The sequence below is a fragment of the Physcomitrium patens genome, chromosome 19, assembly GCF_059467195.1.
Source record: "Physcomitrium patens ecotype Gransden chromosome 19, ASM5946719v1, whole genome shotgun sequence".
Classification (NCBI taxonomy): Eukaryota; Viridiplantae; Streptophyta; class Bryopsida; order Funariales; family Funariaceae; genus Physcomitrium; species Physcomitrium patens.
This window is the reverse complement of record NC_143428.1, coordinates 50,918-65,125: the sequence shown is the minus strand read 5'-3', so window position 1 is coordinate 65,125 and position 14,208 is coordinate 50,918. Positions and strand designations below refer to the sequence as shown.

Here is a 14,208-nt window from a genome sequence, read left to right as displayed (position 1 = left end):
CCAGAACGCACCGGGCGTCTGGCTATAGAAGGTAGTATCGAGATTCGCTAATATTCAAGCAGTTTATCAGTTTTTGACTGTTGGAATATAAAAAACTACAAGAATATACCGTAAATCTATAAGGATGTCTTTGGACTGCTCGTCAAAATCCTTTTTGCCCCAGCCGGTAGGTCTCTAGACATTACAGAGAACCCCGAACAACCCAAACTGCTAATCTTCGATACCGCTTTATACTCACGATCTTATATCCACTGACTGTCTTATTAGATTAACCCAATAAATTTCATTCACTCCGCATATTCAATCCTATAGACACCCTTTTAATTCTTCATCACAAACATAACTCGATTTCACAAAATAGTCAAGAGTAATCACACCTACTTCATTAAAATCCCGATTCACCAGTACAACACTGACTTCAGGAACAATTGCGTCAGTCTTCTCAAAACCCTATGAAGAAAAAAAATCCAATTCTCTCTCTTTTTTCTCTGCCCCAAAGCATGAAGCTAGTTCTCTGACCCTTCTAAAAAACCTATTCTTTCCTCTCATTTCTTAACCTATCCTCCCCTTTAATCCTTAATTCTCTCCTCTCTCAAACCCTAGTCTCTGAATTTCTTCAATGTTCCGTCTTGGATCCGAAATTGGCTCCTGCCGTTAGAGCTTTCTCCTCCGTTTTTACCTTTCAGTGATATTTTTACCGAAAGGACGTTCTCGGAATGGCACAAAGGATGGAACAGCCTGAAACAGAATCGGAGCCTCGCAATTGGGACCACATTGAGTCGCCCGACCAATTCAGGTCTCATATTGGCTAAGAAGCCCGTAGTAAGACCTGGATGTTCCCATAATTGGGTCAAATTGGTCCTTGGCGTCAGATTTTCTAAGAGGCCTGTAGTAAGACTTGGATTTGATGTCTTGAAATTGGATCCAATTGGCTCTTCGAACCAGACTCATGCGTCGTTGAATTGGTCCTTTCCCTTCCTGTTGACTCCCGTTATTAGAATTGAATGGAGCATTTCAGTATGCCCAGGCTGATTGTAACGGGGTGACTGAACCTGGTCTCTCAGTATTTGCACTGGAATTGGTCGTCGCTCCCAATATTCGAGGTAATTGAACATTAATAAAAGTCCCTTTCCTTTATATTTTCACGGTATACTCGTGTTACAACACGACATCGTACCTTGAGTTTCTTTCAAGGTATCAATGAATAAGATCTAATTTCATCTTCTCATTATCAACAGACAATAATAAGGTCCAATTGTCATCAAAAGATAATGGATAAGACCTTTGTTTAATCCTATATTGTAGACTTCTAGCCGATTGCTTTATTAATTGATGCGGTTGGGCAGGGAAGAGCAACCTCGAATAAAGTGGGACAATATACGAAGCAGTAGCAAGACTTTATGGATGAATCTCAAACGGACTCCTCAAAGTTTTGTTGGGGTTGGAATGGACTTCTTACTGAAGTCACATCTACATTTCATGGAGTTGATCTAAATTGAAAAACTCGACCTAAAAGAGTAGTATGCCCTAAACTGAATGTTGGCCCTCACACTCTTGTGAACTATGTTGTTGTTTTCCATGAATCATCATATTCAATAGAATGGCACAATGCAATGATAATGGTACAAGTTTCGGTGCTCACTGAAAACCTGTATTGTAAAGCTATAATAGATTTTTAAGCTTTCAATGCCCTAAGAGCTATAATTTTGGCAACTAGATTCTACAATTTATTGTATGGGATGATTCAACAATTTTGTAGGATATGTGCAGTCTTGATGAATTTCTAAAATCATATCTGGTGGATGCAAGTTGACTCATATGTTCAAGACCTCATCTTAAGAAAGAGTCGACAAATTTTGTTGCTTAGACTTTGAATTGATAATGTGCAAGTGAATGATTTTTTGAATGTATTGAATGGAGATGGAGGGGCATATGGAATTCTTGGAGCTTATTATGGCTCATTTAGATATGAAGGTTGAGTTAGGAAATTGATATTGTAATACAATTGCCCCAAGACTTTTGATTCATTGACTAATGGGTGGAATCCTAAACCCTTTCATAATGACTTCATGTTTACGATGTTCTCCAATTGTGTTCATTTCACAATAAAGATGTATTTTGATGTACAATTTGATAAATTTGTAATTAAAATGACATGGAAATTTCTCATGTATTAGTTCTTCTCCATTTGTATCACCATTTGTATCTATTTTTGACATTAGATAGATTATATTAGGTATTTTAATATGGTATCCAAATTGATGCATACATATACCAACATTACATAGTACACATAAACTCCTTTCACTACAGTATGCAATTTCTTTATGTCTTGAAATACCACAGCACATTTAAAACTGACAAGAGTCCATATTTGGATGAACATCAAAATAAATTGAGTGTGATATAGACTACACTGAGCTTCTTAGATTGATGCTGATGTCACAATTACATCAGTATGACAAATTCTACTGGCACTTGATAAGCGCTTCTCCATATTCACGAGGTTAACATTCCAATGTCTTCGTCTTGCATCATCCCAACTTCAAAGTTGCCCACTTTGTCTTGTCCTACATCTGCATGGATGAAATTCTGACTGCAAATTATCACAAGCACCATGATCTGAAGGTGCAAATTCACTAGATTCTATTATTTACCAAATACAAGGTTCATGGTACAAACAAGGTCTACAATCCTAAACTAAGAACTAAATCCAAATAATTTCCATAGTGCAAAGAAAATGCCCCACAAATTTATAAATGATCATTCCCATCCTGGTTGTATTAAATTTTCTCCCTCCATTTTAGCCCTGATTTCTTGATAGTGACAAAGAATTTAGGAGCTCCAAAAGGAGCAATGGTTTCACTAAAAAAACATGCAAAATAAAGTTGGAAACATAATGGACATTAATAGTACATAAATTTAGATATTTTACTACAAGTATTTAGAGAATTACTATTTCAAGGAATGCATGCAATTCAATCAAAAATTGTTGGTCATATGGAGAAACATTAATCAAATATTGTCAATGGTGTTTGAAGAAGTATTGTTGCCTATTCTCTGGGTTATACGATTCATGACACAAATATCAAGCTTAGTTAGCAATGCTAATCAAAGCATAGTCTCATCCTCAAGCTTAGTTGGTAATGTTGTTCTAGCATAGTCTTTGCCTGCTTGAAATACTATCTATTTGGCTTATGGCTTGTATGATTTGTTTCCATCTTCACTTAATACCATGGTATACTAGGCCTTCATGCTTTGGAGTACACAAAACCTATCGCCAACTATCATAAGATGCTTGGACTATGGCCATTGCTGAGTAATTTACAACCTCAACCATCCATTATTACATTTTTATGGATGCCTTTTATGTATCAGGTGCCACCACTAGCGAGAATTATCCCTCACAATTGCAGAACAATGGAGAAGTGCAGTGTACAAACAGGATGCACAAAACTCTCCTGCACACCTAAGCTCGAATTTGGTCTCTGAAAAACCTGCAACCCAGCTCCCATGTAGTGCAAGGTAGAATTTGTCTTGCATCCATATGAAGTGCAATGCTATGCAGCTTGGGGAATGAAATTGCACTAGCAATTAAGTCAGAATTAAGGAGAATAGGATTTAAATTGAGCATTTGCAACTTGGATGTTGTAGTTGCAATTAATGCAACAGAGGCCCACCTTTAGAAGAAGCCGTCTCAAGAACTTATTACCCGCCGCCCTTTACCAGCTGCCTTATCTGCAAATCTTTGAACAACCCTTGCAGCTGTTTTCCTGTGAAACCTCCAAGGATACTTGATTGTTGTCGGATATGGTTCCATGGTACTACTCTGTGGATGTGCCTAAATTTGTTAGCAAGTTTGCACACCTCTCTCCTTTGAGGAATACTGAAATTTCCCCCCTTTCCGTTGTGTCTTGAACAAATCTTCAAGATCCACCCTTCTTGTTGGGGTGCACACTTTCTCAATTTGCAAGTATAAGGTCCACCAGAGCCACACCTCATTGGAGAGCTATTGTGCTCCTCTTGCAGAACATCAAAATGTTGAATTGACTGGATATTCACCAAAACCGGCTCGTCATCGGTACCCCTCGCCACCTCGGGAGTCCACACAGGCTCTTTCAAGTCATCTCTTGAAGAGGAAGAGTGACGTAGCTTCGACATCTTGCAAAACCTCCAAATTTGAAGACTGCTCAGTGACACCTTCCAACGACTCCCCGGCAATATCCCGCACCACCTCGGGTGTCCACACAGGGGGGTCTAAGTTAACTCCCCCGAACAAAGTTGATGCTATAGTAGCTTCATTATCAACTTCATCGCTAGCAACTTGACAACTCTGAAGCTTTCCCACATGCAATACCAACGAATGGTACTAAATTCTGATTCGGGCAAGACATTCAATATAACAAAGTAAAAATCACGATAAAATATTACTAAGGGACCACTGAGGAGAGACACATGACAACATCTAAAGGATAAGGTTGGTTACAAAATGCTAACCATGCCGTACCTGTTGAATTTTGCAGTGATATACACAAAGTAATTCAGATGCATTAGGAACATGACTAAAACAGTACACAATTATACTCAAAGATTTGCATATTAGGCAGCAGGATATCAAGTGAAACGTATACTATGAGCATTCCGATACCAATTTCCGGGGATAATATGTTTAATGCATACAATATGTAATTTCCATGGTAAAGGTCAACATGACATGTGTCGGACTTGGACTTTGACTGAGGGATACAAATTGCATTGATTCTCTACTTTAAATTTGTTTTTTTCTATCAATGTTGACTTGAGCTCTACCTCAACAGCACCCAGTTTGTGTATCAGCTTCTCCAGGTCTTCTGGCAACCCATCGCGCTCTTTTCCTAGAGCTGGTACACAATTACCTGATTCCGTGTTTGAAAAGTCTGACAAGGAACTATATATACTCACCTCCTTCCATGATCTCACCCAAAGTTTCGGTTACTGTCGCCAATTCAGCCTCTGTATCAGTCTGCCGCAACCTTTTTTTTTCCATTCTTGCTCCTTCAAACGTTGTTCACGCTTTGCATCTGCATTCCTCTGCTCTTGCAGCTCCAGAGCTATACGCTCTCGCTCCAAATCCTTGGAAATTTGCACCTCGTTCTCAGAATTCAACCTCATTGTCTTCTTCCTGAGCTCAGCCAATTCTCTACCCTTTCTTTTCTACTCCCTCTCCTTCTCTTCAATTTCCTGGTCTTTAATATTATCGTTCTGCTTGCGTAGATCCTCAATGTAAGCATCATTCTTGGGTAGTTACTCAGTCGTTGCTGTAGATATTTGTTCATTGCTGGGTGATTGTTGATCATCGTGGATGTCAAAAGTTCGTTTGTCTTGTATAGTTGGTGAGAGCACGGGAAATAACACCTCATCGAGACGCATCTTAAGTTTGATGGACTCCCAGAACCAGTTTTGAGACACGACCATCAACCCCATATCTTTCGCTACCTGGTACTTCCGGCCTTCTAGCAAAAGCACAATCAAATGTGAACATTCTTTGGTGAGGTCTCCGTTGTAAGCAGCCTGGTTTCTCAGAGCAACTCTTTGAATACGATAACTATCGTACACCTGGTTGTAAGACGATACTGGAGATATAATTTCCACTGATCGATCAACGCATACATGCAATTACATATCCAGGCGATTGAAGCCTGCAGAAGATTGAACCTCGTATTCGATAAAATGGCTGAATCCAGTGATTTTGGCACAGTTTTGGGCACCAGTTGAAAACCTGAAATCTAAAGCTGTATTTGATTTTAAGGCTTTTAATTCCCTAAGAGTCATGATTTTGGCAATTGGATTTTGCCATTTTATCGAATATGAGGTTATTGTTACTTCACTAGTAAGAAGCATAACATGTAACATGAGTTTTTATAGATAGAGGACTCCTGTTGAATCCCTTCTTTCCTACATAGACAAAGGTGTGCCTCTACAAGTCCAGCATGTTTGTGAATCATGACCCATGAAGTTTCCAGAAATTTTGAGATAACTCACGGGATCCTTGGACGATGATGACTGCTAGGGAGCATTCGCGTATTTGTTCTTCGTAGCAGCAAGTGCCTAGACTCCTTGAAAACCGACAAGTTCTCTTCGAGATCGCGACTTATGTCAAGATCAAACAGATCGGGAGTTGACGGTGACCTATTGATCACTGACAAATCCTCATCAATTAACGAGCAGCCAGATTTCTCCTACATATTTAGGCTCTTGCAATTTCTGGCACTACAAAATGTATTTATGATGTTCTTCATCCAGAAGCAAACCTGCAAATCACAGCAAAAAGATTGGTTATAATTATGAACAGTGTATGAACACGTGAACAATAAATGTGTGATTAGTGAATACATATTCATTCCATGTCTCTACAGGAAAATAATCTCACTAATTACCATGAAACGAATGTACAAAAGACATTAAGAGGAGTAGTCATAAATGCACATATACCTTGCTCTTGGTTGCCAAATGACCTTAATCATCTCAACATACGATATACACAACAGAAACATAAGTTTCAATGAAGAACAATTTCAAGCATGAATTAAGCGCAGAATTTTGATTAGATTGGAATCTTAAATTATTAGAATACAACCATGAGACTTGCGGTTCTCAATGACAGTGTGCTAAATAACAAACTTATACGAATCAAAAAGCAGTGGCAGGGAACAAAATTAAGCAAATCACAATTACCTCAAATCGGTCAAGGCAGATCGATCTAATCACTGGAAGAATCACAACATGCACAAACATCGGAGAACCTTACCGTAGAAGACATTGTAAAATCAGAAATGAACACTGGTATAGAAGTAAGAGTAGGAATGGTGTCAAAAACGAAAACTGCTGCAACAAAAGTCCCCCTGAACACCAATACACAAGTTAATTTGCAGCACTATACAAAACTGATGCTAAATCCTAAACAAGTGAATAAGATCTAAGTTAGCACAAATAACATCAAAGTAAACAGATGATTCAACACAAGGAAATGAAAAATGAAACCTTGAACTGACGCGATAAAGGCAAATAACAGCACAAAATAAAGCCAAAAGATAATAAAAGCTTACACATTACATGTTACACGCCAATTGGTTAATAAACAAGAAACCAACAAACACAGAATAATAGGCATTGTGAAAAACGAAGAGCCGCCAGCTACAGAACCATGAAGCACCATAAACAAAAGATCCCAGGAAAGAACTCTGAATATGCACACGGAACTGAGTCAGGAAAGAAGGAAAAACAAAAAACCAAAAAAACCTCACCAAGCACTTGCAACATTGGACAGAACTAAGACAAATATTCATTTATCAATGCAGGGCCCGCTCAAGTATTCTCGCATCTGGTCCGTGCTAGCAAGTTCACCACAGCAACATTGGCTCGTCATAAGCAGAAGGGCGGCACGTCTATATATCAGCTGAGTGATTGTGCGCTTCAACATATACAGGATGTTGTGCAAAGACACCGAGAGCGTGATGACTAGGAGTTCGAATCTGATGAGGACCAGGAATCCGTTAGTTGTTTTGGAAGAGGGTTGCTCAGAGGACTCAGAGTGGGAGCCCTCTACCTACACATAGTGCAGGATTAGAATCAATAAAAGAGGCTGTTGGACAGTTTCTTAGCATTTGTTACTAAATTGAAGCTCATGTAACACTTGTACAATGATTTTTTGAATGGTTCTTGCTTGCTGATTCATGCAACGTCACCCGTCCCATACCCCAACTTCGTAGTTGCTTTGCTTTGCTGCATGTACTTGCAGTTACTTTGTTGATGCAGTTACTAGAGTTTCTTCCAATCTCGATGTTGGAAAAAGCGTGTGGTAGACTGCCTTAAATTCCGCGCAAAAGCTTTCAGCGGAGACGGCGGATTTTCCATAAACCTCGTATTCGATAAAATGGCAGAATCCAGTGATTTTGGCATAGTTTTGGGCGCCCGCCGAAAACCTGAAATCCAAAGCTGTACTAGATTTCAAAGCTTTTAGTTCCCTGAGAGTCATAATTTTGGCAATTGGATTCTGCCATTTTATCGAATATAAGGTTCATATTAACATACTTAGTAGGGGACCGATCGATATTAACACGGCACCTGATGGCAGATTATCGGAATTCGAGATAACATATGACCCTCAGATAATCTAGATAACATACTTAGTAGGGGACCGATCGATATTAACATATCTGAGGGTCATATGTTATCTCGAATTCCGATAATCTGCCATCAGACTGCTGGTTGCCATGCATGGCTTTAATAGCAATCCTTCAAACTCTTTCCTGATTATTTCACTTCAAGGACTGTACAAATGTGGTCAGGAGAAGTATTTCAGCTGTGTGGTAAACTTCATTTCACAAAATTAGCGTTGTCAAACTGGAGCTCTACATTCAAATGAAGATTACGTACGTAGACATCGGCCCGAAAATAACAACATCCTATGAACACGAAAGCAAACTCAACAAAATTGCACACAATCTCATTCTCAGACCAAATAACTCCAACAACGAAAGTGGTGATGCAATCTGCAATTGGAATGCAATCTATACACACACCTCGAGCGAACCTTGAACTCAACCAACAACCCCACCACATCAGACATGATCAAATGTTCAAGTTAGTAGCAGATCTCATATTACTCAGTCTCACATGCGCAGAGGGATCTGGCAGCTAGTGTAAAACCACGTGATCATTCGTCTAAAGACCAACTTCAGCAATCATGCGCAACAAAATCACCAAGTTAATGTAAGAAATTACAATGAACCAACGTTTTTTTTCCTTGATCAATGTAATTGAGCAGAGGTCCTCATTCATGTCAGTCCACTATTCTGTTTAGTTGCAAACCTTGCTTCGAAGCTGCATGAACAGCGTCCAGGTCAAGGGCTTGGTCGCGAACGCCATGGGCTCCACCATCGACACGGACTTCCTCTACAATGCCACTGCGCTCAACAGCAACTGCAAGTTGGACTTCAAGTACGATGGGATCACCACCGACGTCTCCAAGTTCGTATTTGTCTTTCCGTTGACCTTGGAACTGGATTGCAGTCCAGAATAAAACGTTTTTAAATTTGAAAAAAAAGTATTCACGCAGTGCGCATGCATGCAAACGTACTAGTAGAAGAAAACAAAACGAGACAAAACCTCCTCTACCAAATATCTCTACTTCATGTTCACCACCACTGCCCTTACGGAGCTACTGCTTTCTAAAGCTCAGAGGGATAGATCTTTGCCGGGACTTTGTTCCGCTTACGATGGAAACGCTCTCCTTCGATGCTCCGGCAAGGCATCCGGGACCATTCTTTCCAGCTGCAGCAGATACCAACTCCTCCTTCAAACCTCTTTTCTCCAACTACTGCAGGGGATCTGCAAAGCCAAGTAACTCATTCATATCCTAGTCGATAGTGGTTTAAATTGTTTAAACGGGCTAGTTTGGTCTTCGTCACTGTTGCTGCAGGCTCCTTTTCAAGCTCCTTCTTGCTCTTCACGACCTCCTTATCCATGGCTTCAATTTGTGGGTCTGATTCCTCCAGCACCCTGGTCCTTGTCCTCGAATGATTGCTTCCAGAGAGGGTCTGCTACTATTGAACACAGCCCTCTTTTCATAAATGATCTTAGCTGCACCAGTGTTGTAATCCTTGCCCTTCATCACCACTGTCATCCAAATACTCAACAGCACAATTCTCGTATGAGGACTTATTCGAATCTTGAGATACTCCCTTGCTTTTAGAGGTTTTGCTTGCTTTTCCAATTAGTGGATCCAACGCTGCATCATCGGCACCTCCCAGAGAAAAGAGCACGGGTTCACCACTAACTTCGGCTTAATTGTTTCACATCCAGTAATCTCCTTCTTGCAGATTGGACAAAGCCGTAAGCTTTGGATGCACCCAGAGCAGAATGTATACCTGCAACCCTGCACGTGATCAATAAATATTATTCTGGATTACGGATGGGAAATTGAAGATCGTGATGAGCCTATTAGCTAACCAAAAATGCAAAATGATCCTAAACTATTAACAAAATAGCTGGCATTTCGAAGAATTAGCTGAGGACTACCTTCAAATTACTGTTGCTGACTTTTTCTTGCAGACGTGACAGAGCAACTGTGGATTATGATCCCCATCGATAGGTAGCGGGGCCGTTTTCGGGATCACATTTGCCTTGCTTGATTGGGATAAAGTGAGGATAATCTTCTCTGCTTCATTGCTTTTCCAACGCTATTGGGGCATCTTGGCAATGTACTGGCTTAGATGGCTACTACAGACTCTGAACAATGAGCAAACCCTAAACCCTATACCCTTCCGGAATGAAGAACCAGCAGATTTCTTTGAATCCTGGTTAGTTTTGTTCAAAGACTTACATCCCTTACATTTTGTTCAAGGACTTACAAACAGATTGAGCTAGAAATCTGGAGGCAAGACCATAAGGGAAAAAAATTGAGACGAACCTCACGAGCATGATCACAAAAGTGGCCGAACTCATGCCGGACAAGAGCTAGCAATCTGAAAAGATATTCATCAAAGAACTTTAGGGTTTAGGGTTTAGTCAAAAAGCTTCATCACTAGGACAGACATCTCGTACACCTGCGAGAACATAGGAAGTCTTAATGATGGTTCATTTTGAGTAAATGAACTGCACTCTGGCGTTGGAACTGTGGCCGTGTAGTGGACCAGGACTTATCTTTTGATTGATACCAGCAGAATTATTGCATACCCGGGGCCAGATCTACGCATACATCAATTTATCATTGTTTTTTATTCATATCAAGCTTGGGAGTTACCTGTGGTGTTAGGTTCTAGATTACGGGGTTTGGTACCAACTTAGGATAGAACCTGAGGTTGGTGATACCTCAGCTGCCACAGCAGCACCATCTGCACAACAATGCACGTTCCAAAGTCTTGTTTCGGTATTGATAAAGCTGTAAACTGCATACCGTGTTGTTATGTGAGCCAGCCTTGATGATGGACCTCATTACATCATATTAACAACTAAATGAACATAGTAAAAGCTAATTTGCAAGTCTGTTAGTTATTTACGTTCCAGGCACTTATTTACTTGATTATGAGCACGGAGTAGGTGTATATATCTTACGATGCCTGACAGCTTTGGAAGCCAACCAGAATAGAGTTAGGAAGAGCATTAGTGAAAGGAACTCCTCGTAACATTCTGCAAATATATTAAGATGATAAAACAGTTAGGATCAGTTATTAGTATCACAACTCATCAAATAATTGAGCAATACTGATGAACAACTGACCCAGTATACCCCAATGCTTGAAACTCTTATCAACGTGTTTAAGTGGTCCGACTTACAATGTCTGCAAATTTTTGAGATCATTCGACCACTTGGAAAACTGTCCAGGTGTGAAATTGTTGTAGCTCAGGTCTCTGCTAATATGTGGACAACAGTAAAGGTAAAGCAATCTTTCACTCAATAGACAGACACCATTAAGCCGATGAAGAGGCCTCGAGATATAAATATATGATCATGAAAATCTATCAATTACACAATTCTGCCAAATACAACTAGCATTAGCATACAAAAATTCCAGTCCGATCAGGAATGACCCCTAAACCCTAAACCCTAAACCCTGGTATTTTAGGGTATCAGCCTAATATCACATAGATATCAGTCGAGCACATTGTAAACCACTATGGATTCCTTGTGGTAAGGAATACTATGGTTGTTTATTCTCATTCACGCATCTATCATCATTGGTGATGATACGTTTGTATGCAGGATGCGTTGTTGGCAGCGCATCTTTTTACTACCAGCAAGATTTTTGTGGACAAAGCCACAATGGATCAGCTCTGCTTGTGATCCTCAAAGCAGCCTCTAGAGGCAGCCATATTGAAGTCTCCAAATGGGGGTCCACTCTGGAGAGGTGAACAGATATTCGGGCTATCACTGCCAACGCAGTTAAACATGGGCTCTCCAGCTGAAAATACTTTAATCCAAGGTGGGGAGATTACGAAGTGGAACGAAGCCACAAATCTGCTGCGCAGAGACAAGGAGGGAATGCATCAGCTCTGTGTCTCCAACTCGGTCCACTGGCGCTACTCGACTACTTGAACAACGCCACAGGATTGCTGCACGCCTGGCTGCAAGCACAGGGATTTAGCTCCGGACTGGTCGACTACCAAGTCACGCACAGTTCAGCAGCCAGAGCAAAAATGCACCAAAGAATCTTCGAAGAGTACTTTCAGAAGTCCATACAAGAATCGTGTAACTCGGTGCGCATTCTCGGTCCAGAGCAGATCATGATGAGCCCAGAAGGTCTCACCAGGAACGTAGGAGTGTTGGAGCAGGTTGCACAGGAGATATTCCGAGCGCGAGAATAGATGCTGAAAAAAAGATAATGAAATATGCTAAGAAAAACAATCCTTTGCTGTTGATGCTAAAATCCGGGAGCAAAGGCTCAAGAGGCAAACTGCTCCAGCACGTTGCAGGCATGGGGCTGAGCTCTATAAGGGAAGGCACCTCTTTCTACTTTCAGGTGTAAGTCGTCCTTCGATCTCAGACGATCCGTTGCTAGATTGGTCGAAGAACAGAAGTCTCGTTCAAAGCTCACTTCTTGATGGACTGAAAGCCACTGAGCTCTTCAACCACGTAGTTGCTGATCGCACCAATAATATCCGGAAGCACATCACGGTGACACAACCCGGAACACTCTTCAAGTCCTTGATGTTGTTTCTGCGCGATCTGCAGGTTGCGTATGACGGGAGCCTGCGTAGTCGAAGTGGGAAAAATATCACTCAATTCTGTTATGGAGAAGCCGAAGGTGTGCGAGGGCCGAGTGGTGTGTGGGAAGAGGACGACCAGAAACGGTGGCGTTTCTCTCGTTTAGCTGGTGAACCTGTTGAAGTCCTGGCGGCAACTGCCTTCTCTCAACCTGCTTATGGTGTTATGTTGGACGCGCCAATAATAAGTGGTCCTTTCAATCCAGGCCCGCTGGATCTTCTTCAGGTACCTAGCTCTGGCTACATCAGAAATGTTTTAGCTCATTACGTTTGAAATCAACTACTTCTGGAGTATGTGGTTGGTAGAAATGTAACTTTTCCACCGAGGTAAGGCATTGGATGAATATTTTTTATTTCAAAACTTGAGAAACATTCCTTCCTTCTACTGCAGATGACTTTAATCGTTTTACCGCTGGGATATGTTCAACTTTTCCCGACGAAGCGTGCATTGAGTTTGTTCGTTTCTGAACCAGGAAACACTTTATGCACGCGAGAAAACAGGTTTGAAGCAGATTGATCGGTGTGGGATCATAATACTTGAACAGTGTCGATGTACGAGACCGTTCTGTCTGGAAAAGAGTGTGCTTGTAGTGCATGCTTTCTTGACAAAGATCACTTTAAGAGAACTAGCTGAAAGCAGTGCTATCCAGTAAGAATATGTACCCATCCTACTAAATTTTGTATACATGTAGATTCAATTTTCAACTGTAGATTCTGATCAGATGTTAGAAATTGGTATTTAAGGCACCACTTTCTTCATCGTCAATACTAGTGGAGATGTTGCATTCGTAAGCAAATGCGTGACGTAGGGCTCAAATTAGGTACATTCACGTAATTTAGTGTGATATGTCGTTCTATTTCACTTCTTTGAGAACTATGCACAGATTGTGCACTGAGGTTGTTTTGCGTTGGGCTTTCTAGGTCTTGGAACATGGAAGATACCACATTAGCTGGGCCTTGTGGTGATGCGCTTGAGTCAGCCTCACCCTGGCTAGGACATATAAAGCTGTCTCCGGTAAATTATCCCTGCTTTGATGGCTTGTTACTTGGATGGGAAAAATCATGTTCTCAATGATTCTACTTAAAATTGATTTGGTTTCAATTAGACTACAAATAGTCATGAATCGCTTATTTTGTTGTCAAGCTATTGTCTTTGATGTCACTGCATAATCCTTTGTTTACTGAAGGAGATAGTAGAAACAACATAAATTTCTTAGAAGAATTTAAACCTGGCCAATGTCACTATGCCTTCTCTATCACGTGATATATATTTTGATTCTATGTATTTCTTCTTCCAAAAACATCGGAAAGGGATACAAGCCGAGAAGGATGTGCATGCAAATCTGGAGGGACCTTTACGAGAATTGCATCCCGGATAAAATCATTCCACTCTCACCGCCTCCTTCACTCCCAAGCCTGCGCATTGTGCCACTGGATGTGGACAATGGAGCAGCATTCTCACCA

The 14,208-nt window shown here is 40.8% G+C and overlaps 1 long non-coding RNA gene and 1 pseudogene across 1 annotated transcript; one reads left to right on the top strand and one right to left on the bottom strand.

Moving 5' to 3' along the window:
- Positions 1-3,027: 3,027 nt before the first annotated feature.
- On the bottom strand, positions 3,028-11,900 carry LOC149987319 (uncharacterized). Its single transcript, XR_016498605.1, has 9 exons — positions 11,317-11,900; positions 11,095-11,169; positions 10,060-10,874; positions 9,257-9,916; positions 7,284-9,040; positions 6,788-6,881; positions 6,472-6,494; positions 6,022-6,290; positions 3,028-5,492 (listed from the first exon to the last, which is right to left on the bottom strand). It is a non-coding gene; the product is annotated as an uncharacterized LOC149987319 (long non-coding RNA).
- LOC112272874 (DNA-directed RNA polymerase IV subunit 1-like) lies at positions 11,274-13,826 on the top strand (annotated as a pseudogene).
- The last annotated feature ends 382 nt before the right edge of the window (positions 13,827-14,208 follow it).